The sequence below is a fragment of the Rhinoderma darwinii genome, unplaced genomic scaffold (genome assembly GCF_050947455.1).
Source record: "Rhinoderma darwinii isolate aRhiDar2 unplaced genomic scaffold, aRhiDar2.hap1 Scaffold_66, whole genome shotgun sequence".
NCBI lineage: Eukaryota > Metazoa > Chordata > Amphibia > Anura > Rhinodermatidae > Rhinoderma > Rhinoderma darwinii.
This window is the reverse complement of record NW_027464216.1, coordinates 1,578,563-1,605,232: the sequence shown is the minus strand read 5'-3', so window position 1 is coordinate 1,605,232 and position 26,670 is coordinate 1,578,563. Positions and strand designations below refer to the sequence as shown.

Genomic DNA, 26,670 nt, shown 5'->3' with positions numbered 1-26,670 from the left:
GTGGGGATGTGAAGACGTGGCATGAAGAAATGAGTTTGTTGATGTCTCTTTACGATGCAAATCTGTCTGGAGACAACCATTATGGTTCCTTTTAGTTAGTATGTCCAAAAAATCTATCTCAACATGATTCCACTTGCATGTTAATTTAATGTTACGTGTATTATAGTTAAATACACTGATGAATTCCATTAATTCATCCGAAGTCCCCTGCCAGATCATGAAGATGTCATCAATGAACGGGCCCAGAAAAGGAGCTGGTTCATTGATATCTCATGATCTGGCAGGAATAGGTCCCTCTCCCACAGCCCCAGGAACAGGTTGGCGTATGAGGGTGCACAGGCTGCCCCCATTGCCGTGCCCTGGAGTTGCAGGTAGAAGGACCCATTGAACGTGATAAAAATTGTGTTTGAGAACAATATCCGATAGGGTGAGCAACAACTCTGAAAAGTCTTTCCTATATTGCTCATATGCAAAAAGGTGGCCACTGCATGCAACCCATCCGTATGCTGGATGCCGATATATAGTGACTCAATGTCACAAGTTACCAAAATATGTCTGTCATCTAAATGAATCTCTTCAATTTTCAACAACAAATCTGCAGAGTCGCACAGATACGAAGGTAGACATTCCACTAATGGTTTTAAATGGTGGTCGACCCATTTGCACACCTTCTGAGTTAACCCCCCGGTACACAATATAATTGGCCTACCTGGAGGGTCCTTATGAATTTTGGGTAGTAGAAAAGGCGTCTGTATTGTTGGCTCAGTCACAATCAGTGCCTCCATTAGGGACTTGGAGAGGACTCCGGCATCCATACCATCTTGTAGAATGTGGATCATCTTTGCTCTAAAGGATAATAAAGAATTGTATGTTAACCTTCTACAACAAGTGGAGTTTTTTTTTATTTAGTTTTTTTTTTTAATTGATGTATTTTTTATTTTTCCAAACATAAACAAGCGAACAACAATTCAACAATATGTCCCATGGCAATAGCATCTCTGAACACTTATATCATTATTTTGCATATTATATAATCTACAATTTGTATAAATTACTTCAAATGATCCTAGTTGGAGCGAGGACAGAATTAGAGATTTTAGCCCAAAGACAAATTGAAAAAGTGTCAATATTCATAGGAGATGAAACACACTAAATAAACCATAAGGAAGGGGGAAGGGAAGTATAGAGGGGGAGGGGGAAGAGGATGGACACGTGTATCCCCATCGTTACCGCGATTCAATACAGATATTTAAGGAATGAGATCATGATTGGTGTCACGCCAGACAGCTGATGCTCCAGATACCAAGTTGTGGAGCCAAAGCATGCAATCAGTTTTTGTTTTATATGAAGTGGTAAGAGAGGTATAAAGTTCTCCCACAACTTAAAAAAGGCTTCAGTTTTGTGCTCTTTTCGATGGGAGGTTTCCACCCAATCCATTCGGAAAATAAGATATATTTTCTAGGGAAATACGATGTGTGGGGGGTGTATTATTTATCCAAACCTGGAGAATGGCCTTCCTAGCAGCCGCAGAGACATAGTATAACAGTTGTTTGTGATGTTTCGGGATAAAGAGCATGTAAGGTGGCAGTATCCCAAAGAGACCCCACTTTTGGGTTGAGGGGCATGGTATGGACAGGGTGTTCGACACAAAATATTGTATCTTTCGCCAAAAGTCAACAATAGTTGGGTATAACCAGAGACAATGTAATTGCGGTGCTCCACACTTTAAACACGAATGGTCAGAGGAGTTACCCATGAGAAAGCCCCTATAAGCGGACACGTCAGCCCTATGGGCTATTGTAAAAGACATCTCCCAGTACATGGCTGATGGGAGGTATTTGGCAGCCATAGTTACAGATGATAGGACATCATCATGAGTTGTTTGATCTAAGTGGTCAACCCAGTAAGATACGCCTGATCTCGATTTAGTGTAGTCCAATGGCTGTCTTAAAACGTTATAATAGGTAGTGATTAGTCTTTTTCGGCATTGATGAAATGGAGTTAAGTGACAGAAGAAGTCATCCCAGTCTTGATCTTGTAAGTCTATCCTATAGAGAGAGGTCAATAAACACACAGTATATTAGAAACATGAAACAACTTTATTGCACATAAATACACAGAATATATCCATAAAAGTTAGAACCATGCAATGCAAAACGTGTCCTGCAGGTTGAAGCAAACTATGGGGAGACATGATGACATAATATAAAAACCAGGGAAATATGATATATGTATAATAAATATGTTCACCTGAAATGATAGTATTACCATATAGCTACCTGGAATGATTGTATATAAATGCGATAATACAAGCTATGGCCAAAATGTATGGCCATGTATCAGCTTACCCATGTGTGGTTGCTCCTGCTACCTGCAGAGACACCGAACCCGACCCTGCCGAAACGCGCGTCGGGTTCGGTGTCTCTGCAGGTAGCAGGAGCAACCACACATGGGTAAGCTGATACATGGCCATACATTTTGGCCTTAGCTTGTATTATCGCATTTATATACAATCATTTCAGGTGAACATATTTATTATACATATATCATATTTCCCTGGTTTTTATATTATGTCATCATGTCTCCCCATAGTTTGCTTCAACCTGCAGGACACGTTTTGCATTGCATGGTTCTAACTTTTATGGATATATTCTGTGTATTTATGTGCAATAAAGTTGTTTCAAGTTTCTAATATACTGTGTGTTAATTGACCTCTCTCTATAGGATAGACTTATGATTTCATAGGTCAATACACCAAGTTCATTACTTGGTTTTCATTTAAACCAATTGTTTCTGGTCATCAGCTCTTCAATTGGTTTGTCCCTGAATGTACAAATAGGCCATTTGATCTTGTAAGTGTCTAATGACCTTGTGAGCATAGCTACAGGCCTGCATGTAATAAAATGGGTGTTGGCCCAAAAAATCATATTGTATACGTAGTTCATTAAATGAGTATGGACGACGAGTGAGCATGTTAGTTATCTGATTAATACATGTCAACCCCTCCCCCCCAACCCATCCACAAAAAAACACATGGGGGTTGGCATTTTGGAAGTCAAAGTTATGGACCCAAGGAAGAAGTAGGAAAAATCTAGGGTTTAAACCTAAGTGTTGTCTGACCTTGGTCCATGTTTCCAGGAGGACATGACTAGGGGGTTAGCCCGTTCATCAGGTGATAGAGCCGAGTAGGGAGTGTGTAAGAGGCATGTTAAGGAAATGGGTTTTGAAAATTGTTGGTCCAATGTAGAATCAGAAAAGCAGGAGCTACCAGTTATCCAATCTCCAATCACTCGTAGTTGAGCTGCCATATTGTATAAGTGAATCTGTGGAAAATTAATCCCTCCATTTTCATGATGTTGCTGCAATATGCATAGGCTCACTCTTGGTCTCTTTTGGTTCCAAATGTAGCCTCGAAAGAGAGTATTCAGCCGCCTAACGTCAACTGGTCTCAAGTATATAGGCAAGGATTGTAGTAAGTATAACAATTTAGGGAAGACAACCATTTTTAATAGATTAGCCCTACCTAAAAGTGATAGAGTAAAGTGCCTCCAATCTATGAGTTGGGATTCCAAATATGCAATAATGGGATTAAGGTTTCGTTGATATAAATTTGATGGTTGTCTCGTTATGCGTACCCCTAAATAGGGAATGTAATCAGAGTTCCATTTAAATGCATGCTTCGAAGACCAGAGTGGCCTGGAGGGACCATTAACAATTAGGGCTTCTGATTTTTGTAGATTGATCTTGAAACCTGACAGGACACCATAAATTGGGATATCCTGGAGGATTGGTTGTAAAGTAGAGGCAGGGTTAGATATGAAGAACAAAATATAATCTGCAAATGCCGATAGTTTAATTTGAGAATCTCCAATTTGTATGCCTTGAAAACATGCTAGGGACTGGAGATGACGGAGAAGTGGATCTAGGGACAAATTAAACAGTAACGGTGAGAGAGGGCATCCCTGACGCGTACCCCTGAAAATTGAGATAGGAGGTGAGTTAAGCCCATTGATGGTAAGGGATGTGGTAAAGCAGGCCTGTGAGCGTGAAAGGAATGTTAGAAAGCGGTCCCCGAAGGCCCGGGACTGCAACACCCCTGTGAGAAATGGCCATGATAAAGAGTCAAACGCCTTTTCCGCGTCAAGTCCCAGCAGCATGGTCACTGGGGAGGAGGGGTCTAGTGCAGACACCGTGGCTGCTACAGCCTGACGGATACCTTTAGTGGAATGTCTATTCCTTAAGAAACCCAGTTGGGTTGGGGCAATGATCAGTCCAAACATGGTTTGGAGGCGGTCGGCCAAAATCTTTGTTAGGAGCTTATAGTCTTGGTTTAAAAGGGAAATCGGACAATATGAGGAAAGGAGGGTTGGATCCCTGTCAGGTTTGGGAAGCAATATGGTCCTGGACGGATGAAAGTTAGGCAGGTCAATCTCCCCACTAAATATGGCTTGTAAGGTCCTCGTCAATGTCGGTACAATATCTGGCAAAAGTTTGAAGTATTCAGCCGATAGGCCGTCAGGACCCGGCGTTTTATTATTGTGTAGCTTAGCTAAAGCAACCTCCGCCTCCGTGATATCATTATTTAAAAAGTGGAGTTTTTTCAATTGGCGATTTGCTTCATAAATATACATCTGGCGTGGCCAAAATACCAAATTTCTGCCTTTATCGGCAGGTTTTACTACCACATCATGCCATGATTTAATCCTCTCCAAGCTCTCTCTCTCTCTCTCTCTCTCTCTCTCTGAACTCGACAGATTGTCATTCTTAATTTTCCTTGGAATGTTTTGCTAATCTTCAGGGACTAATTTGACAAAAAGATCTACTGCGGGGCAAATAGACAACGGGGGGATTTTTTAGATTTGGTTCTAATACAGATATGAATCTTACCTTCTGATATTCCCCCTTCTTGGTGAAAGAGTTTCTCAAATATTCGCAATGTTTCTCGTTCCTCAACTGTCACAAATAAATCGCCTTCCTCTTTAAAATACCATTTCTTAAAGATCAAAGATTGTGCAAAAAATTGCAGATCTTTTACTGCTGAGAAAAGATCAAAACAGGAGGCGGGAGAAAAGGTCAAGACTTTGTCCAACAGTGTGATGTCACCTATAGATAATTCATGCATAGAAATGTTAATAACCTTCTTGTGATGTCTTGGATTTTGTTCCAATCCCTTATTCATTTTTCTCCTACTGTTGGACGACTGATTTTAGTTCCGTTTTTTTTTGTATCTTGGTAAGTCACGTGTAGACCTCACGCTACTACATAATGTCATATCATGGTGACCGCTCTGTGATGACAAAGATCACATAGAAGAGGAAAGACTCAGTGATTCACCATTTTGTCTCCCATTCCATCAATATATTTTCTTCTGTTGAAAATCATTATTATCACATATCCATTTCTTTGTTTTTCTGCTCTCCATTTATTTTTCCCACACGACGCATTGTGATCCAATTGTGTTTTAAATCTTTCTAAGTCCTCTTTGGACATCTCTGCTTTTAATTTTTGCTGGATCTTTTCCAGCTCGTTATCCCTGTTTTCTAATGAGGTGTTATTGGGTCCAATAAGAAGCTCCATCACTTTAATTGAACACGCACTGCAGTTCTCCTCCCATTTAGATGGAAAATTCACATCTTCAGTTGGAAATGATGGGAAAACTTGTATGCGTAACCCCCTCGGTATGAGGTTCCGTTGGAGATAATTTGCTAGGAATGCTCGGTTCCACCAAACTTTCATTCTTTTATTTACAAGGCTTTTGAAGGAGTTCAGTGGCTCCCTAATTTTTCTCTGACTGCCAACACCAGTGGCTGTGGAGTCATCTTTAACCAGCCATGACTGTTCTCTGGCTCTAAAATCCATAGTTGGTTTTCTGGCACGATCTGTAAAAACACAGAAAACAAACTGATAAATAATCCAAAAAGACAGCGAGGATCTGAAATCCCAAATGCAGGTGCACGGCCTTCATTACTAGTAAGGGGGGATCCTAGGGTGAAGTCCTGAGCACATCAATATATATATATATATATATATATATATATATATATATATATATATATATATATATATATATATATGTATAGAAGGTAGAAATTCGAGGCACTCACCGCTGTTTCTGTAACTTCCGACCATGTCATCAAGAAGTGACCAGGAAGCAGCATGAGCACAAAAAGCTATAACTCGGTTTGGGGGCAGCGGCGGATCATCGTTAGGAAGGCTCGGGCAGCCGACGAAGGCTCCCAGGGGGCCCATGGCTGCCAAGCCCATAACATTTATTGGCTGGGCTGCACGGGCCCCCTCAAGCCCATTGGCGCCTAGAACTGGAGGGGGCCCCGATGCTAGCGACAGCCACATTCACTTGTATCTGCATCCTCAGGACGCAGATATGAATTAATGATATAGGCTTCAGGCCAAGTTAGGACTGCAGCCTATAAGGTGCTGGGAAGACTCCCTGGGCAGGCCGCCGTGATGACGTAACTGCATCACGCTGATATGAGCATGCGTTCTGCCTGGAGACAGTGCAGCGCACCGTCCGTCGCGGGAACGGGGCAAGGTAAGTACAATGTTTTGTTTTGGAGGCAATATATGTGGCAATATACAGGGCAGTGATTGCTGTGTAGCACTACATACAAGGGGAGGGGGGATATGTGGCACTATATACAAGGGGAGAGGGGGCTGTGTGGCACTATATACAAGGGGAGGGAGGATGTGTGTGAAGCTATCTACAGGGGCTGTGTGTGTGGCGCTATCGACAGGGGCTGTGTGTGTGGCGCTATCGACAGGGGCTGTGTGTGGCGCTTTCTACGGGGTCTGTGTGTGTGGTGCTTTACTTTACCTTCTGTGAGTCACTAGATTTATAGAGAATCTGTCTCCTCTCCTGACATGTTTTTTATAGGAAATCCTTGTCTTTCACAAAATATCTTTGTGCAGTCCAGGACTGATAGACAATTGCGTGTTACCATTCCCCTTGTCAGGAGGATGTGTCCCTGCACAGTGTGATACTGTCAGTATGTAGGGACGCAGCCCTTTGACAAGGGGAATCGTAACATCCATCTGTTAATGCTTGCACAAAAAGGTAGTGGCAGGGCGGCGGAGGAGTAGGGGGGCCCCATGTTTGGGTAACAGCCCAGGGCCTATGGCCTACTTAATCCGCCACTGTTTAGGGGGCCTCGTTCTGGAGATAGGCGCCGGTCACAGAGGTGGGACTCCCATCTATCTGACATTTATGACATATCCTGTGGAGATGTCATAAATGTCCTTCATGGGAAAACCCATTGAAGGGGATAGACAAATCTTACCTGTCCATACAGAAGTGACATTAATACATTGGGAGGAGCTTTCAGTTGCCGGTTAGTTGTCCGTTCTACGATGGTTGGAAACCGAACAGTTTCTATGGCGATGACGTAACATGGGAGCCCTGCATGTTGTCCAGTGGGAGCGGAGTCTGTTTAGAAAGAGAGAAATCCAATATTTATTATAATATTACAGGAAAAGGTATAGTAGGGGATAATGTTTTATCCATAGCACCTTAAAAATCCTGATTAGAGAGCGGACCCTGTCCCATATATACATATAACTGAAGAGTACATTATATACAGTATATATGAGGACAGTAAAGAGGGAGTACAGTATATACAGTGAGGACACGTCCTATATATACATATAACTGAACAGTACTTTATATACAGTATATATGAGGACAGTAAAGAGGGAGTACAGTATATACAGTGAGGACACATCCTATATATACATATAACTGAACAGTACATTATATACAATATATATGAGGACAGTAAGGAGGGAGTACAGTATATACAGTGAGGACACGTCCCATATATACATATAACTGAACAGTACATTATATACAGTATATATGAGGACAGTAAAGAGGGAGTACAGTATATACAGTGGGGACACATCCTATATATACACATATAACTGAACAGTACATTATATACAATATATATGAGAACAGTAAGGAGGGAGTACAGTATATACAGTGAGGACATGCTCCATACATATATACATATAACTGAACAGTACATTATATACAGTATATATGAGGACAGTAAGGAGGGAGTACAGTATATACAGTGAGGACATGCTCCATACATATATACATACGACTGAGAAGTACATTTTGTTTCCGGACAGTCTGCAGGATATTTATGTAGTGGAGCCCCCAGCAAGGCACCTCCGCCCTGAATATGTGTAGATAAGGGACTCCAGCAGATCGCTTGTTAGGTCCATGTAGAAGCTCAAACACTTCATGGTCCTTAAGAATAAGTTGGGGGTGATGCATTGTCACAGGCACAACTAGAGGTACAGGCCTGGTTATCCATATTTGTGCCCCCGAGTGGCCACTATTTTACCACTGATCTCTATAAAATGGCAATATAATAGGGATTTTCCGGTTTCATGTAACTAGATGCTTAAATTTCGTATAATGAAAAGTTCGGCAACTTCCTCAGCATTTTTAAGATATCTGTTTGGGGTCAGTGAATGGGAATATTCTTGTTTATATCCTGGAACATGCCTGATATTTCTCGCAGCTGATAGTTTGCTACAATTGGATCCATTCTAGGTCAGGATTTTCCTCACTGTTTCTGCTATTCATGCCCTCTGGCTTACTCTCTGCTCTGTAGAAGTTCCAGATTTGGGGGTGGGTTGTTGTTAAGGGCAGATGGGTGAAATGTCCCAGGCCCGCTTGCTTCATCATCTTGGTACATACAAGCAGAGCAGCCCCAGGCTACTGCACATGCCCAAAAACGTCTTGTATTATTCCATGTGCAGCACTAGGTGGGGAGGGGGCAAGTGCCAAAAGAACGTTTACCCAACCGTGCACCACAGATAGAGGCTGCCATTGGGGTTGCATACGGTTTATTTACTTACAGACGCAAATCCTATAAACCTAGAAATTCACGGTACTGATGTCAGCTTTCTGTAATTTAACCACTGGGTGACATACATATACAGTGCCATGCAGTTAGCACAAAGTACCATAAATGTACAGTACTTGGATGGTGCGGGAAATAGCGTAGATCCCGGCACGTTACCCCCCAGTTGCTGTGGTCAATAGTGGGGCATCTACGTGGGTAAACAGATGGCGGGGCTTCTTCTGTCACCATCAGCGCAATCGCAGGTTTCTGATAGGTGCCATGGCAACCGGGGGCCTAAACAAGGCTCCCAGGTCTGCCATGTGTGAATGCTTATAAAGCCATGCCATTATGTACTCAACGCCTTTGTTGCAGAAGTTTTGTTGTGTTACTGGTTGCCCTTGGATCCGACCATAACCCATTCCTCTGGCTATGGTCGGGAAAAGACAATTCCCGACCATAGTATGGCCTTGTGGTCGCTTTCAATGTTATCATGAACACGCTTTATTTCGTTTGCACTCCGGAACATCCAATTATTCCCGAGTGCTTGGTGTGACTACCAGCCTGTAGCTGCAACTGCGCATGTGCAACAGTAGCGCTGCCCAAGTCCCCGCCTGCACTCGGGAACTGGCAACTGTTCTCGAGTGCTTCTACTAAACTTGCATTTCAGCAAGACTGTATGTACCCGGGAACCGGCGACTGTTCCCAAGTGCTTATTCTAAACCTGTATTTCAGCATGTGCTACTGCTCATGCGCAGTCACATCGCTGTAGAGGACGGTATGTACCCGGGAACTGGCGACTGTTCCCAAGTGCTTATTCTAAACCTGTATTTCAGCATGCGCTACTGCTCATGCACAGTCACATCGCTGTAGAGGACGGTATGTACCCGGGAACCGGCGACTGTTCCCAAGTGCTTATTCTAAACCTGTATTTCAGCGTGCGCTATTGCTCATGCGCAGTCACATCGCTGTAGAAGACTGTATGTACCCGGGAACCGGCGACTCTTCCCAAGTGCTTATTCTAAACCTGTATTTCAACGTGCGCTACTGCTCATGCGCAGTCACATCGCTGTAGAGGACGGTATGTACCCGGGAACTGGCGACTGTTCCTAAGTGCTTATTCTAAACCTGTATTTCAGCATGTGCTACTGCTCATGCGTAGTCACATCACTGTAGAGGACAGTATGTACCCGGGAACTGGCGACTGTTCCTAAGTGCTTATTCTAAACCTGTATTTCAGCATGAGCTACTGCTCATGCGCAGTCACATCGCTGTAGAAGACTGTATGTACCCGGGAACCGGCGACTGTTCCTAAGTGCTTATTCTAAACCTGTATTTCAGCGTGCGCTACTGCTCATGCGCAGTCACATCGCTGTAGAAGACTGTATGTACCCGGGAAACGGCGACTGTTCCCAAGTGCTTATTCTAAATCTGTATTTCAGCGTGCGCTACTGCACATGCGCAGTCACATCACTGTAGAAGACTGTATGTACCCGGGAACCGGCGACTGTTCCCAAGTGCTTATTCTAAACCTGTATTTCAGCGTGCGCTACTGCTCATGCGCAGTCACATGGCTGTAGAAGACTGTATGTACCCGGGAACCGGCGACTGTTCCCAAGTGCTTATTCTAAACCTGTATTTCAGCGTGCGCTACTGCTCATGCGCAGTCACATTGCTGTAGAAGACGGTATGCACCCGGGAATCGGCGGTTGTTTCCGAGTGATTCTAATTTACTATTTCAGTGTCTGCTACAAGTACTAGGACTGCAGTAGCTTCGCTGTTCAAATCTTAGCCGTCACTTGGGAATTACACCTCTGAGTAATCCAGAGCTAGAAACCAGCCTGATAATTATCAGTAATTAATAATAATATTAATTACCAGTCCTCTGATTCCTCCATTGCCGCTGACTGGAGGATTCTATATTTTGCTTCTCTTCACTTATAGACATCTAGAAAAGAAAGAGGTGCTATAATACGTTCCTGGTATATGCTATAGATGTACTGGATCAGTAAAGAGATGTTAGTGTGCCTGGTTTCTGATAAAGCTCAAATCATTTTTAAGGGGCAATTAAATCCGTTCTGGGGTACATTCTGCGGAGCCAAACTAGAGATCCCACCTCAAGTCTTCCTATCCAAGAGGTCGCACCGACCACCCCACACTGACTAGAAGCCACAAGTATCATGGAATTGTCTCTGACCACAGCCCCTAAATTATTCACCAATCACACCAAAGATCAGATGTCTAGAAGAAATAGCGCTCTCCTTCACATCTGTATAACAGAAAACCATTCTACAATCTATTCAGTGGAACATTTACATCTCATTTATAACATGGGCCTAAGTGTGGCCTAGAGAGCACACCAAATATCTGATATCATCATCAGGAAAAATATTACACATTCAATAGAGACCTCACATGCGCCAAGTTATGACACAAAGTGATATCACTAGTAGTGAAAATAGCCGGACACTGACTTGTGACTTCTGGCCAAATTACTAGAGAGGAAAAGAAAAGGAGACGTGTCAACTAAACTGCGCCATTCACAGGAAAAATATTAAAACCCTGCCCACACAAACCCTACAAAAATGAGCCTTATTTCAGGGGAGACTTTCATGGACACAGCTGATAACCAGAAAGATTGTGTAACATACTGACAAACAAAATATACTGGGCTCGATAACGTCATTGTCATTACACATAGGGATTTCTACATCAGGAACACCTCAAATAATGATGATATCTTGTTACTAGCCGGGATGTAAGGGGCGTCTGGCTGCAACATTTATCACCCCATTCATCGCTACCTTTAATTTGGTGGATCTGACGGCAAGTAGAGTGTCCTTCCTTACCCTGCCACAAATGGAGCATTTTATAGGAGTTCTTCCCATCTTAGACATTTATGGCATACATCAGAGCTGGACCCGCGTCCTGTGGACATGCCATAAATGTCTAAGATGGAAAAAACCTATTAAGCTGCACACTCGTCTGTAAGAGATGAAACACTACTCTATGGCCAGAGGTAGACAACTGACTGTTAGAACGTCCAAATGTCCTCAAGAATATCCTCCAAGAACTCCAGAAGAAAACTCTCCTGCAAACAGCAACCAAACCGCATCTGACCGGGGAAATCCAACTCAAAATCACTTTATTACCAGAACTGTATGAATTATTTCTATCACAGCTACTTTACTTAGTCATAATACTTTCTATAGGAATTTTATCAACATTTTGGCCCCATTCACACGGCTGTGCCCATAATCACGGCCTGTGATTGTGGGCACGGCCAGCTGCCAATGGCCGTGGGCCGCAGTTTCGGGCCGTGCTCTCATACAAAGTATGGGAGCACGGCCCATAAAAAACGAAAAGTAGGACATGCTCCATAATTCATGGCACGGTTCTACGGCACAGACAGCTATCCGTAGCGATACGGAAAGGTTTCTGAGGCCAATAGAAACAGGCGGTTCTGTTTTTTTACAGTCATGTGCATGGGGTCTTAAATTGTTACTAAACATAGTGACATGTCAGAAGTTTTGATCGGTGGGAGTCCTAGCACTGAGACCCCCACTTATTGCTAAAATGAAGCAGCAGAAGCGGCAGGGTGAGCGATGTACTGCATTGTTTCTGATCGTCTTCCCTCGGAAAGTTGAGCAAACGGTGTACAGACTGAGAGTTTCCATTTAGTCCGTACAACGCTCACTCAGTTTTCCGTGGAAAGCCAATCAGAAACCATGCGGCACAGCACTCACCCAAGCGCTTCTGCCGCTTCGCTGTAGCAGTCGGTGGTGGTCTCAGTGCTGAGACCCCCACTGATCAAAACTTCTGCTATGTCACTTTGATATGTTAAAAGTTTAGTTACACTTTATCAGCCTCACACAAGACTAAAAACATACCTTTACCCAACTGCCCCATGACAATCACAATACCTAAACGGCTCCAACGCCAGCCACAAAGTCCTATAAATTAATCAAAATTAATCAGTTCCGCGTTTTTTTCTGCCACCCATTGATTTCAATGAGGGGTCAGAGGCGGAAACCGCTCCAGGAAAGTGATTTGGGGCATTTTTTTGGCACTGATTCCGTTGCGGTTTCCGTGTGAACCGACCTGTGGAGCATTCACCATCTTGATTCTCTGAACTTGGAAATAGACACCTGAAAAAGAAGAAGGAGGTGTGAGAATACATTCCTGGTAAATGCTATCGATTTCTATCTAACGCCGATGTCTGTAAGAAATCCATGAAATAAGATGTTACTGCAGCGTGTGATCTACAACTACAATCTATCCGGATACTTACCAGTCGCTGATACTAATCATAAAGGGGGCAATTTATTAACACTGGTGTTTTATACACCAGTCTTAATAGAAAAAAAATTGAACGTAAAGTGCGACACATTTATTAAGAGGCAAAAGCATTTTAATAAATGTGTTGCATTTTTCTGCTGGGCCGTGCGGTAAAATTGTGCAGCAATGACCACACCATGCACCATAGCATCCCTCCCACGTCTCCCATAACATAAAACACATACTCACCTCACCGCTCTTCTTCTCCCCTCCATCTCGTCATCATTTCAGCGCCGCTCATACATAGTGGATGCCGAGAAGTGTCAGAGCCATATATGCAGGAGCGGATTACAATGATGGCAATGTGGGCACTTGCCCAGGCCCCGAGGCTGAAGGGGGACCAGTTCGCCCCGGTTTTCCCTAACTGGTTGTTAAAATTACAGCTGGTTCAGAGAACCGGGGTGAAACAGGACTTCTTACCCAATTGTATCCGTGTCCTTAGGATGCAGATACAACCGATTACTATTGCACTGGCTTTTTTTTCTGTGGGCAGCATTGGGGCAATATCTACAGGGCACTCTATTTACACTGGGCAATATCTACAGGGGGCAGTGTGACTGGCACTATTTACAGAGGGTATTGTGACTGGTGCTATCCACAGAGGTTATTGTGACGGTCATTATTTACAGAGGGCATTGTGACTGGCGCTATCTACAGGGGGCATTGTCACTGGCACTATCTACAGGGGGCATTGTTAGTGTGTGTGTAGGAATAGAGACAGCAGCAGCAGCGGCGCTGTCTCTATTCCTCCCGGTGATCATGTGACTGGTCACATGATCGCCGGGTGCCGTTAGTGACAGACTGCTGCTGGGTCTTACTAGACCCAGCACAGCCCAGTTAGTGACAATCGTCACTATGAGAGGGCTGATTTCCCCTGTAACTGGGGCTGCTGTGCAACTCCAGTTACAGTGGAAAAGATGGTGTAAAAGAAAGAAAAAAAATATATAAAGTTCCCCATAGGTCTTTTTTGACCTTTGAGGGACAGACCATAATAATAAAAAAATAGTAAAGTACAAAAAAAATTAAATAATAAATATACATAAAATACCCACCCCAAAAAAATACCGTTCCCCCCGCCAATCATTGTTGTAACGCTAGCGCTGACCCAATTACCCTAATATAGACATATAATATATTAAAATTTACGGTAGACAATGACGATCACAAAAAAAAGGTCTATTTTAGGGTAAAACTATGTTATTACCAAAAAAAAAATAGCTGAAACTTAAAAAAGCTTATTTTTTTACTATTATTTTCAAACTTTATGAATGAAAATTCTAAAATGGCAAAAAGGTGGGTATAAAAGCGATAAAAAAATAAACCTCCATTGTCTACGGAAAAAATGTCGCAAAAATAACGTCGTTATCCCAACAAATAAAAATGTTATAGCCATTTAACTAACACGTGCTAAAAAGGGCTAAACGGTGTCTGGTCCTGAAGGCGCAAAATAGCCCGGTCCTGAACTGGATAAGATCTTCTGGGGTCCTGTATCTAAGCCTACATTTTTAGGCTTAGATACAGGGTCTAACAAACAGTGTCACACATGGAGCCTGTATCTAAGCCTAAAACAATGTAGGCTTAGATACAGGACCCCAGATGACATTCTTTTTATTCCTGTATAAGGGTATGTTCACACGGCCTATTTACGGACGTAATTCGGGCGTATTAACCCCCGAATTACGTCCGAAATTACGGCTTGAAAGCGTTGGCAAACATCTGCCCATTGAAAGCAATGGGCTGACGTTTGTCTGTTCACACGAGGCGTATATTTACGCGTCGCTGTCAAAAGACGGCGCGTAAATAGACGCCCGCGCCAAAGAAGTGTCATGTCACTTCTTCAGACGTAAATGGAGCCGTTTTCCATGGACTACATGGAAAACCAGCTACAGTTACGTCCGTAATGGACGCGGCGTTCAAGCGCCTGCACATGCCGTTACGGCTGAAATGACGGGGCTGTTTTCTCCTGAAAACAGCCCCTTAATTTCGGCCGTTACGGACGCTGCCGTGTGAACATACCCTAAGATTAGTGTTTTGGGGCCCTGTATCTAAGCCTAACATGTGGTATTCTTAGATACATGGCCCATGTGTGACACTGTCTGCTTGGGTAATGTTACTAAGGCTACCTTGTGGTAGGCTTAGATACATGGTCTAACAGTATCACACATGAGCAGTGTATCTAAGCATCCCTCTTTTTGTTTTTCTTAGTTATTAGGTGTTTTTTACAGGTTGGGTCCTTGGTACTACATCAAGTTCAAGGACGACTTCAATGACACCTTTTTTATTTTTAATAAAATCATTAACCAGTGTTGTGCGTGTTATTTTATTACAATATTTTTTCTATGTCCTTCTCATTTATTTAAAAATGTATTACTAGTGCATTATTAATGGCCACTGTCTAACAGCGTCCATTAGTAAGGCTTCATGCACACTAGCGTGTGTATTTTCCGCGCGTGAAAAACTTGCGTCAATCCCATCCGTGTGTTTGCGTTAGGGCGGATTAACACGAACGTGCTATACGTCCGTGCAACCCGCGTGCTTTTCACGCTTGTGGCACGGACCTATGCAAGTCTATGGGGCAGTGCAGACAGTCCGTGAATTTTACGCAGCGTGAGTCCGCTGCGTAAAACTCGCGAGATGTTCTATATTTCTGCGTTTTTCGAGTATCACGCACCCATTGAAGTCAATAGGTGCGTGAAAATCAGGCGCATCCCATGGAAGCACTTCCGTGTGACGCGCGTAATTCGCGCAACAGCAGTAAAATAATGAATGTAAACAGAAAAGCACCACGTGCTACAAACATCCAAACGGAGTGTCATAATGATGACGGCTGCGCAAAAACCGCAGCCGCGCATCCGTATGAACATGACACGGAGCGGTCAAGTGCATTTTGCGCACGCAAAACGCCACCGTATTTGTGTGCGCAAAACGCACACGCTCGTGTAAATCCGCCCTTATGCATCAGTGTGCTTTTCGATTGTCATGTGTTTTTCACGCACTCACAAAGCCAGCCCATTTTTTTCTTCTTTTTTACAACAAATTGCTGTGTAAATCACGCACCAAACACGTGTGCGGTGCGTGGTTTTCACGCATGCATTGACTTCAATGTGAGTGTAGGTGCATGATAACGCACCAATAGACAGCACACAGACTTGATTCACACTTGTGTAAATCGTGCCTAAGGCCCCATTCACACCAGGGTGAATCTCGTCCGTGTGCTGATCGTCGAAACCACGCATAGCACACGCGACCCATTTATTTCAATGGGGCCGTTTTCACGCAGCGAGAGTCCGCTGCGTGAAACATACTGCATGTCCTCTATTGGTGCGTTATCATGCACCTACACTCACATTAAAGTAGACGCATGCGTGAAAACCATGAACCAAACAAGCGTGTTTGCTGCGTGATTTATGCTGCAATTTGTTGTAACAAAAAAATGGCCTTTCTGAGTGCGTGAATAACGCATGCCACTTGCTAAGCACACTGATGCAGAACGCACACAAACTGACCCCATTCATACGCGTTTCTCACGGGCGTCAATCTTACACGCAAGTGTGCATGAGGCATAAGACGGGGCTGGACGAACACTAACCATCACTATGACCCTGGTACCCTCCGCCACCAGGGAAACTGGGAATAGCATACCTGGGTAACATCCAGTAGCTGCCCATCGCTAATACTGTGGTGGCCACAGCGCTGGCTGTTATTATTAGGGCACGTTCAGACGTGGCAGAGTTTTTATGCTTCAAATGTTGTTGCAGATTTAGGGGAAAGTACGCAACGAATCTGCACCAATATTTGCAGTTTTGACAGGTAATTCAGACGTTGCAGAAAACACAGCGGACCTGCCACTGATTTCGGTTTTTGCATTGCAAAGGCTGAAATACTTTGTGCCATTCCACTTCTCCGCAACAGACAGTGCATGCTGCGGCCTGAAATTTCTGCACCGCTGCCTATCGTCCGCAGCGGAGTTCCCATCAATGTCTGAACTAACTTGCCTAAAAATGTGTAGAAGGCCTGATTCAGACGAACGTGGCGTTTTTGCACAGGCAAAACACGTGGCATTTTGCCTGCGCAAAAGCCACTTACCTGCTCCGTGAGGCAGCGTCATATGCGTGGTTTTTGCGCAGCCGCCATCATTATGACACGCCATTTGGATGTTTGTAAACAGAAAACCACGTGGTGCTTTTCTGTTTACATTCATCCTTTTGACAGCTGTTGTGCAAAACAGCCAGTTCGCACGGAGGTGCTTCCGTGCGGCAATGCGTGGTTTTCACGCACCCATTGACTTCAAAGGGTGCGTGATTCGCGCAAAACGCCGGAATATAGAACATGTCGTGAGTTATACGCAGCGGAATCACGCTGCGCAAAAATCAATGACAGTCTGCACTGCTCCATAGACTTGCATAGGCCCGTGCCACACGTGTGAAAAACACGCGGGTTGCACGGACGTATATGGCGTTCGTGTAAATCCGCCCTTAGGTAGACAGCGCCACTATGATTCCGGTCCACAACGGATTGCTTCATGTCTCTGCGTAGGTCTATGTCCAAGCAAAGCGTGCAGGAGCGGAATCCCCGACCATAGTGGGATTCCACTACTCCGATAAGTTACAATAGCGCTAGGTACAGGTGGGGGAGGGGTAGTGTGTCATCTATGTAATAAAATGACTCCTCCTCACAACACAAAGTGCAGGAGGAGGAATGGTACATGAAGTACAATAACGGAGGCAGCATTAGGCTAAGTTCACACAGAGTATTTTGACGAGTTTTTTTTAAGCGGAAACAGCGTTGCAAAACTCATCAAAAACGGCCCGAAAATGCGTACCATTGATTTCAATGGGAGGCGTCGGCGTCTTTTTCCCGCGAGCAGTAAAACTGCCTTGCGGGAAAAAGAAGCGACATGCTCTATCTTCGGGCGTTTACGCCTCTGACCTCCCATTGACTTCAATGGGAGGCAGAGAAAGCGTATTTCGCGTTGTTTTATGCCCGCGGCGCTCAATTGCCGCGGGCGAAAAACGCCACAAAAAACAGACGCAAAAAACAACGCCAAAAAGGCTACGATAAACGCAGCGAAAAACATCGCAAATAAAGCCGCGAAAAAAGCCGCAAACAAAGAGGCAAAGAACGCCACAAAAAACGACAGGGAAAACGCCACGAAAGACGCAACGAAAAACCCAGAAAAAAAAAACGCAAACAACGACGCAAAAAAAAGACGCGAAAAACGACGCAAAAAAGGCTACGATAAACGCCACGGAAAACGCTGTGAAAAAGACCGCAAACAAAGAGGCAAAGAACGCCGCGAAAAACAACTGGGAAAACGCCACGAAAGACGCAACGAAAAAAGCAGCAAAAATAGCCGCAAACAACGACACAAAAAAAGAAACGATAAACGACGTGAAAAAGGCTACGATAAACGCAACGGAAAACACAGCAAAAAATATCGCAAAAAAAGACGCAAACAAAAAAGCAAAAAACGCCAAGATAAACTAAGCGAAAAACGCCCCGAACAAAGCGGCAAACAAAAACGCAAACAAAGCCGCAAACAGCGCACAAAAAACTCCAGGAAAAATGACGCAAAAATCAACGTGCAGGGAGAGGTAAATCTGCCGCAAACTTCAAGACGGAATTTTGAGGCAGATATTCCTCCTGCAAAAAAACTCTGTGTGACCATGGCCTTAGTGGAGAGAGACATGAGATAGAAGAGGGTGGACGAGGGTGAGGGTGGGCGAGGGTGAGGGTGGACGAGGGTGAGGGAGACACGAAGAGGTTTATAGACCTGAAAAGAGAAAGAAAACATAAATGTGAAAACATAATGGGGGGAGAACGGTCACCATCCTTCAAGAATGTCAGCAAGAAGACAAGTCCAGTGAAGGAGGTCAGCGGGAGGAGCAGGGACAGCTCACGTGAACTCTTGGAAGGTACGTGCACGCTCATTGCAGCCTGCAATGAGCGTGCACGGGAAAGATCAACAAACCAGAGCTGAACTGCATGTAAACAAGCCGTGCTAAACTCAAAGCAGAAATGTGCTAAGTAGAATTTTTTTTAAAATAATGCTTTATTTAGGTTGTCTGTATAAGGGGTAATGTATGACACAGTTTTTGAAAAAATTTTGGTATCTCGGACAACCCCTTTAAAGAGGCTCTGTCACCAGATTTTGCAGCCCCTATCTGCTATTGCAGCAGATCGGCGCTGCAATGTAGATAAGAGTAACGTTTTTATTTTTAAAAAACGAGCATTTTTGGCCAAGTTATGACCATTTTTGTATTTATGCAAATGAGGCTTTCTAAAGTCCAACTGGGCGTGTTTACAGTAAAAGTACAACTGGGCGTGTATTATGTGTGTTACATCGGGGCGTGTTTACTACTTTTACTAGCTGGGCGTTGGGAATGGGAGTGTATGATGCTGACGAATCAGCATCATCCACTTCTCTTCGTTACCACCCAGCTTCTGGCAGTGCAGACACACAGCGTGTCCTCGAGAGATCACGCTGTGACGTCACTCACTTCCTGCCCCAGGTCCTGCATCGTGTCGGCCACATCGGCACCAGAGGCTACAGTTGATTCTGCAGCAGCATCAGCGTTTGCAGGTAAGTAGCTACATCGACTTACCTGCAAACGCCGATGCTGCTGCAGAATCAACTGTAGCCTCTGGTGCCGATGTGTCCTCGCTCGTCCGACACGATGCAGGACCTGGGGCAGGAAGTGAGTGACGACACAGCGTGATCTCTCGAGAACACGCTGTGTCTGCACTGCCAGAAGCTGGGTGTTGTGAAGAGAAGTGGATGATACTTCTCGTCAGAACGCCCAGCTAGTAAAAGTAGTAAAAACGCCCAGATGTAACACACACAATACACGCCCCGATGTAACGCACATAATACACGCCCCGATGTACACACATAATACACGCCCCGATGTACGCACATAATACACGCCCCGATGTACGCACATAATACACGCCCCGATGTACGCACATAATACACGCCCCGATGTACGCACATAATACACGCCCAGTTGTACTTTTACTTTAAACACGCCCAGTTGGACTTTAGAAAGCCTCATTTGCATAAATACAAAAATGGTCATAACTTGGCCAAAAATGCTTGTTTTTAAAAAAAATAAAAACGTTACTCTTATCTACATTGCAGCGCCGATCTGCTGCAATAGCAGATAGGGGCTGCAAAATCTGGTGACAGAGCCTCTTTATGGTAAAAGTAGATGTTAAATCTACTTTTACCTTAAGAGAAGGTAAGTGTGTACAGTAAAAACTAAACCCAAAAAAACATGGAGGAAGCTCAGTTTTCTCAAATTCAACCATTACATGGTACTTTAAATGGTGCCCAAAAAACTACAACTCCTCTCGCAAAAAAATAATCCTTCACACACCACTCCATAGAGGTAAAAATAAAAAAGTTATGACTCTAGGAAGGTGAGTGACAAATGAAAAATGGCTTGTATAACCTCTTCAGGCCGAAGCCATTTTAATAGACTTTGAGGGCTTATTTTTTACGGGAGGCGTCGTAGTTTCTATTAGTAGCATCTAAAGTACCATACAATGCACTGGTAAACTGAAAAAAAATTATTTGCGTGCTGAAGTTGGAAAAAACTGCGATCCCTTCATGGCTTTTTGGGTTTCGTTCTTACAGATTTCACCGTGCGGTAAAAATGAAAACGGAACTACATGCTGTGGCTCAATACGAGAGCGGAGATACCAATTTATATAGGTTTTCTTAAATTACACTACTTTCAAAGAAAAAAAACTTTTTGGTAAAAAATTTTTATTGGTGTAGCCACATTCTAAGAGCCATACGGTTTTTATTTTTTCATCGATTGAGCGGTGTGATGCGTATTTTTTGTGGGACGAGCTCTAGTTTTTATAGGTACCATTTTTTGGTACATGCAATTTTTTGATCACTTTTTATTACATTTTTTTTTAAGAGCTAAGTTGACCAAAAAACAGCAATTTTGGGGTTTTAAATATTTTTGGGTTCACCATGCACGTTAAATAACGCTATATTTGAATAGTTCAGAAACAGCTATACCAATTTTGTTAACTTTTTTTTATTTTTTACATTACTTTAGAGGAAAACTGGGAAAAGGTGTTTTTTTTTTAACCTTTTAATTTGTTCTTTTTTCCTTACTAAAAACTATATTTCCCTTTTTTTTGCTAGGGGACATGAACCAGCGATTGTTGGATCGCTGGTACAATACGCTGCAATACTAATGTATTGCAGTATATTGTCATTTCCACAGGCTTCTGTTAAAGTGCAGCTAAACGTTTAACCCCTTAGTGACCAGCCCATTTTAGGCCCTAATGACCAAGCTATTTTATTCGTTTTTCCATAGTCGCATTCAAAGAGCTATAACGTTTTTATTTTTTCGTCTACATAGCTGTATGAGGACTTGTTTTTTGCGGGATTAGTTGTACTTTTTAATGGCACCATTTTTGGGTACATATAATTTTTATATTAACTTTTATTAACCTTTTTTGGGGGGGATTATAAAAAAAAAACTGAAATTCCGCCATTGTTCTATGCGTTTTTAAATTGACGCCGTTCACTATGCGACGTAAATAACATGTTACCTTTATTCTATGGGTCGGTACGATTACGGCGATACCACATATGTAGGAAGTTTTTTTATGTTTTACGACTTTTGCACAATAAAAACACTTTTGAACTAAAATTATTTGCTTTTGCATCGTCTCTTTCCAAGAGCCGTAATTTTTTTATTTTTCCATCAATGTAGTGATTTTTTGGGCTTGTTTTCTGCGGGACAAGATGTAGTTTTGATTGGTACTGTTTTGGGGTACATGGGACTTATTGATTCATTTTTATTATGACTTTTTTGGGGGGCAATGGAAAAAAATTGCAATTTCGCCATGGTTTTTTGCGTTTTTTTTTTACGGTGTTCACTTTGCGGTTTAAATTACATATTAACTTTATTAATGGAGTCATTAAGGTCGCGGCGATACCACATATGTGTACTTTTTTTTTTTTTTACACTTTTACTAAATAAAACCACTTTTTATGGAAAAAAATGGATTTATTTTTTTTACTGTAATAATATTTTACTGAAATAATATTTATTTCACTTTGATGACTGATTTTATTAGTCCCACTAGGGGACTTTACTGTGCGATGTTCCGATCGCTGCTATAATGCTCTGGTATACTTCGTATACCAGAGCATTATTGCCTGTCAGTGTAAATCTGACAGGCAATCTGTTAGGACGTGCCTCCGGCGCGTCCTAACAGGAATATGTCCAGGGCAGACCTGGGGGCTTTTATCAAGCTCCCGGCTGCCATGACACCCCATCGGAGACCCGCGATTTCATTCGCGGGCCGCCGATGGGTGACAGAGGGAGCGCACTCCCTCTGTAAACAAAGTTAAATGCCGCGGTCGCTATTGACGGCGGCATTTAACGGGTTAAACGGCCGCGATCGAAGTAAACTTCGATCGCGGGCGTTGGAGCAGGAGCCCAGCTGTCATCAGACAGCAGAGCCCCGGCTCCTGCCTGCACGGGAGACCCGTGCAAGACTTAGACTAGGCTGACGTGAAAAGGCGTCAGCCTAGCCTAAAGCCCATTAGTGACCGACGTAAAAAGGTGTATTAGTGGTCACTAAGGGGTTAACAAACTTCTGACATGTCATAGTAACATGTCAGAAGTTTTGATTGGTGGAGGTCCAAGCACCGAGACCCCACCTATCGCTAAAAGTACGGAGCTGAAGCGCTCGGTACGGGCTCTTAGACGTTCTCCGATACACTGGTTTCAGGAAAAAGCCGAACAAACACGAAGCGGCTGAGCGCTCACACGAGAACTTCAGCTGCTTCATTCTAGCGATTAGTGGGAGTCTCAGTGCTCGGACCCCCACCAATCAAAACCTCTGACATGTCACTATGACATGTCAGAAGTTTCTTAAACATTTAGCTACACTTTAAGCCCTGCCACATGCAGGGTTTAGGAGAGGCAGAGTGAAGGCAGTCTTGGGGGCCTTCATTAGGCCCTGGGCTGCCATGACAACCATAGTGACCCAGCGATCTCATTGCAGGTGGGGGTGACGAGCTGTCAGAGGGGGCCGCCCCCTCTTTTTAACACCTCAGATGCTGCCGTCGTGACTGACCACAGCATTTGAGGGATTAAACAGCCAGAAATCAGCGCGATCATTGTTTCTGCCCGTTAGTCCCGGGTGTCATCTGTAATACACAGCTGACAGCCGCAGCGTATGGTGCACGCACAGCACGTGAGCGCTCCATACATCACCCCTCGCACTATGACATATCTGACACAACATTTTGCGGGAAGCAGTTAAGGGGTTGAACAACAGGAACTGGTTCTTTAAGGTTATATTCACGCACAGAAGATGATTTTTTCCGGAAACCCCAAACAATTTAAAGCTCCTGACCTCTTTAGGGTCCCAATGTATTCTGCTTTCTCTCTTCTGTAATGGCTCATTCTGCTTTTACAGAAAATTCTAACCTGTGCCAGATCTGCGAGGTCCAGCGCGGGCCTCTACCTTGCTATGCCCCATGGAGTGAAATATACGTTAGCGAGGAGCTGGCGTAGATTTCCACTATAATTTATGCCACTTTTCTGGGAGAATCATAATAAATTTGTTGGCTCAGTGGCCACGCCCCTTTCCCCATGACCACGCCCCATTTCTACAAAAGTGTGGAAAGTGGCGCAAAAAAAGGGCAAAAATTGCAATTTGCATCAAAAATGCGACTTTTAATCCCTTTCGCGACTTTTCTACGCCTGGCGTAGAAGAGTTGATAAATGCCCCCCCCTTAGTGTCTTATGTCTCTGTGTTCTTCTCCTGCCTGTAGTCCTCGCCTTCCTTACAGCTGTACTAGTGACTGGACCGTGAAGTAACAATCATTACCAGATAGAACGTCAGGTCCGCTCATTGTATAATATTACAACAGAGGATGAGGAACGTTTCTTGGGAAGGTCCTTGTATAAACATTACAAGTTGTAGAGTCATTTACTGCTTCACATAAGCTGAGAGACTTTCCTCCGGTTCTGTCCATATTTCATGGATTTCATGACTAGATGTCACATTATAAAAGCTCTTAGCTGCCATATTTGCGCTCACTTATATATAAACACCGTCAGGGCCGGCCTTAGGTTGGATGGCGCCCTGTGCGGGATTCTCTATTGCCGCCCACCACAAACCAAAAATTAACCACATATATAGACACATACAGGAACATATATACTGCACATACATAGGAGGGACATATTTAGACAAACAGGCAAATATATATATATATATATATATATATATATATATATATATATATATATATACACACATTCTGGAATATATACACACAGACACACACACAGGAACATATACACAAACACACATTCACATACATACCCATATATACACTGTGCAGATAATGTAGTAGATGTCACCTGCAGTCCTATGTAACACCACAGATATCACACTCTGATAACTATACCCACACATAGAGGCAAACATATATACACACTAACATAGAGACATATATACACACACATACTGGAACATATACACACACGAACACAGAGACACATACACACACATAGACACTTACATCTCTTCTTGCTGACAGGATCACAGGTTTCTTGCAGGACGGGCTGTGACGGAGCTTCCTCATCTGCTCTTGCTCCTCGGCTCTTGTGTAACGAGGAGGACAGGACAGAATAGGGGCAGAGCCCAGTGGTGCCCCCTACATGCTGGGAGGGTGCAGCGCCCCGTGCACTCGTACAGGTCACACACACCTAAGACCGTCCCTAAACAAAGTCTCTTACACAGATCTCAAGTCTCTCACTGTCTATTATCCGCTCAACTGACACCTGCAGTTCTATGGAGACGGCTGGTGCAGAGGAGCTCTGAGGATGGGATCATTCAAAGCATCCAATCAGAAGCTGCCAACTGGTTTGTACCACTAGGTAAACTACAAAAGTAGGCTCGGACCAAACCAATGACGGTTTTTGTGTTTGTTTTAATAAAGCAACAAGCGGTTATATGTTATACATTATATACATATATATCCAAAAAAGAGAACGTGAAGCAGCACTCAAATAAAGTGAATTTATTCATCCAACATGGAACCACAACGTTTCACCTCCTCTATGAAGGCATTTTCAAGTCACTGTATTTGAGTGCTGCTTCACGTTCTCTTTTTTGGATATCTAACACATAAGGAGAGGTCACGCCTTTATTTTTGAAGCTTTGCACCAGCCTAGTCAGGCATTTGTTCACAGTGCTGCTCCAATCCTCTGCTTATATATATATATATATATATATATATATATATATACACACACACACACACACACACACACACACACACACACACATACACACACACACACACACACACAGACACACACACACACACACACACACACACATAAATGTGTATGGAAAGGAAATGATTTATTCCATCTCAAACAGAAAAATAGTGACATTACAGATTTAGGCCCCATGCACGTGACCGTAAAAACCCCCGTAATTACGGGCCCATAGACTTCTATTGGTCACGGGTACCTCCCCGTATGCTTACGGGAAGGTGCCCGTGCTGTTGAAAAAGATAGAACATGTCCTATTTCAGGCCATAATTACGTCACGGGCAGCCAATAGAAGTCTATGGGGCTCCCGTAATTACGGGTGACTACGTGTGTGCACCCGTAATTACGGGAGCGTTGCTAGGGGACGTCAGTAAATAGTCACTGTCCAGGGTGCTGAAAGAGTTAAACGATCGGCAGTAACTGTTTCAGCACCCTGGACAGTTGCTACCGATCACAATATAGATGAAGCTGTAAAAAAAAACAAAAAAAAGACGTTCATACTTACCCCGAACTCCCTGCTTCTTCCTCCAGTCCCGCCTCCTGGGATGACGTTACAGCCCATGTAACCGCTGCAGCCAATCACAGGCCAATCACTGGCTGCAGCGGTCACATGGACTGCCGCGTCATCCAGGGAGGTCGGACTGGATGTCAAGAAAGAGACGCGTCACCAAGACAACGGCCGGGTAAGTATGAATTTATTTTACTTTCATTACGGAAAGGGCTGTACCTTCTCTCTATCCTGCACTGATAGAGAGAAGGGGCTGCCGATTAGTGCAGTGCAATTTTGCAGCCAAAAACGTGCCCGTAAATACGGGTGGAATACGGGTCGAATACGTGTGACCAAGGACCCGTATTTATGCCAGTATTTAGGGGTGGACAAAAATACGGTCATGTGCATGGGGCCTTATGGGGTGATTTGGTTTCTTTGAAACGGCAGCGCTTTAAGTATTTTTATTTCTGTCAGCGAGTTAATTGTAAAGATAAAGACTCGCCCAATATCCACGTTTTAATGTTCTGTTAGTGTCTTCATCATACTGGACGGGGGAGATAATGTGATTGATAGAAGATAAGCGGCGGTTTCCCTATTTATGGCGGTATCACAACAGTAACCACATTGGCCTCTC

At 43.6% G+C, this 26,670-nt stretch overlaps 1 long non-coding RNA gene across 2 annotated transcripts; it reads right to left on the bottom strand.

Moving 5' to 3' along the window:
- LOC142728042 (uncharacterized) lies at positions 1-24,847 on the bottom strand. 2 transcript variants are annotated; one of them, XR_012877442.1, is made up of 5 exons: positions 24,787-24,847; positions 12,975-13,021; positions 7,296-7,441; positions 710-846; positions 1-66 (listed from the first exon to the last, which is right to left on the bottom strand). It is a non-coding gene; the product is annotated as an uncharacterized LOC142728042 (long non-coding RNA). The 2 variants fall into 2 exon arrangements; XR_012877443.1 differs by lacking the exons at positions 7,296-7,441; positions 12,975-13,021; positions 24,787-24,847 and adding an exon at positions 4,888-5,100.
- Between the last annotated feature and the right edge of the window lie 1,823 nt (positions 24,848-26,670).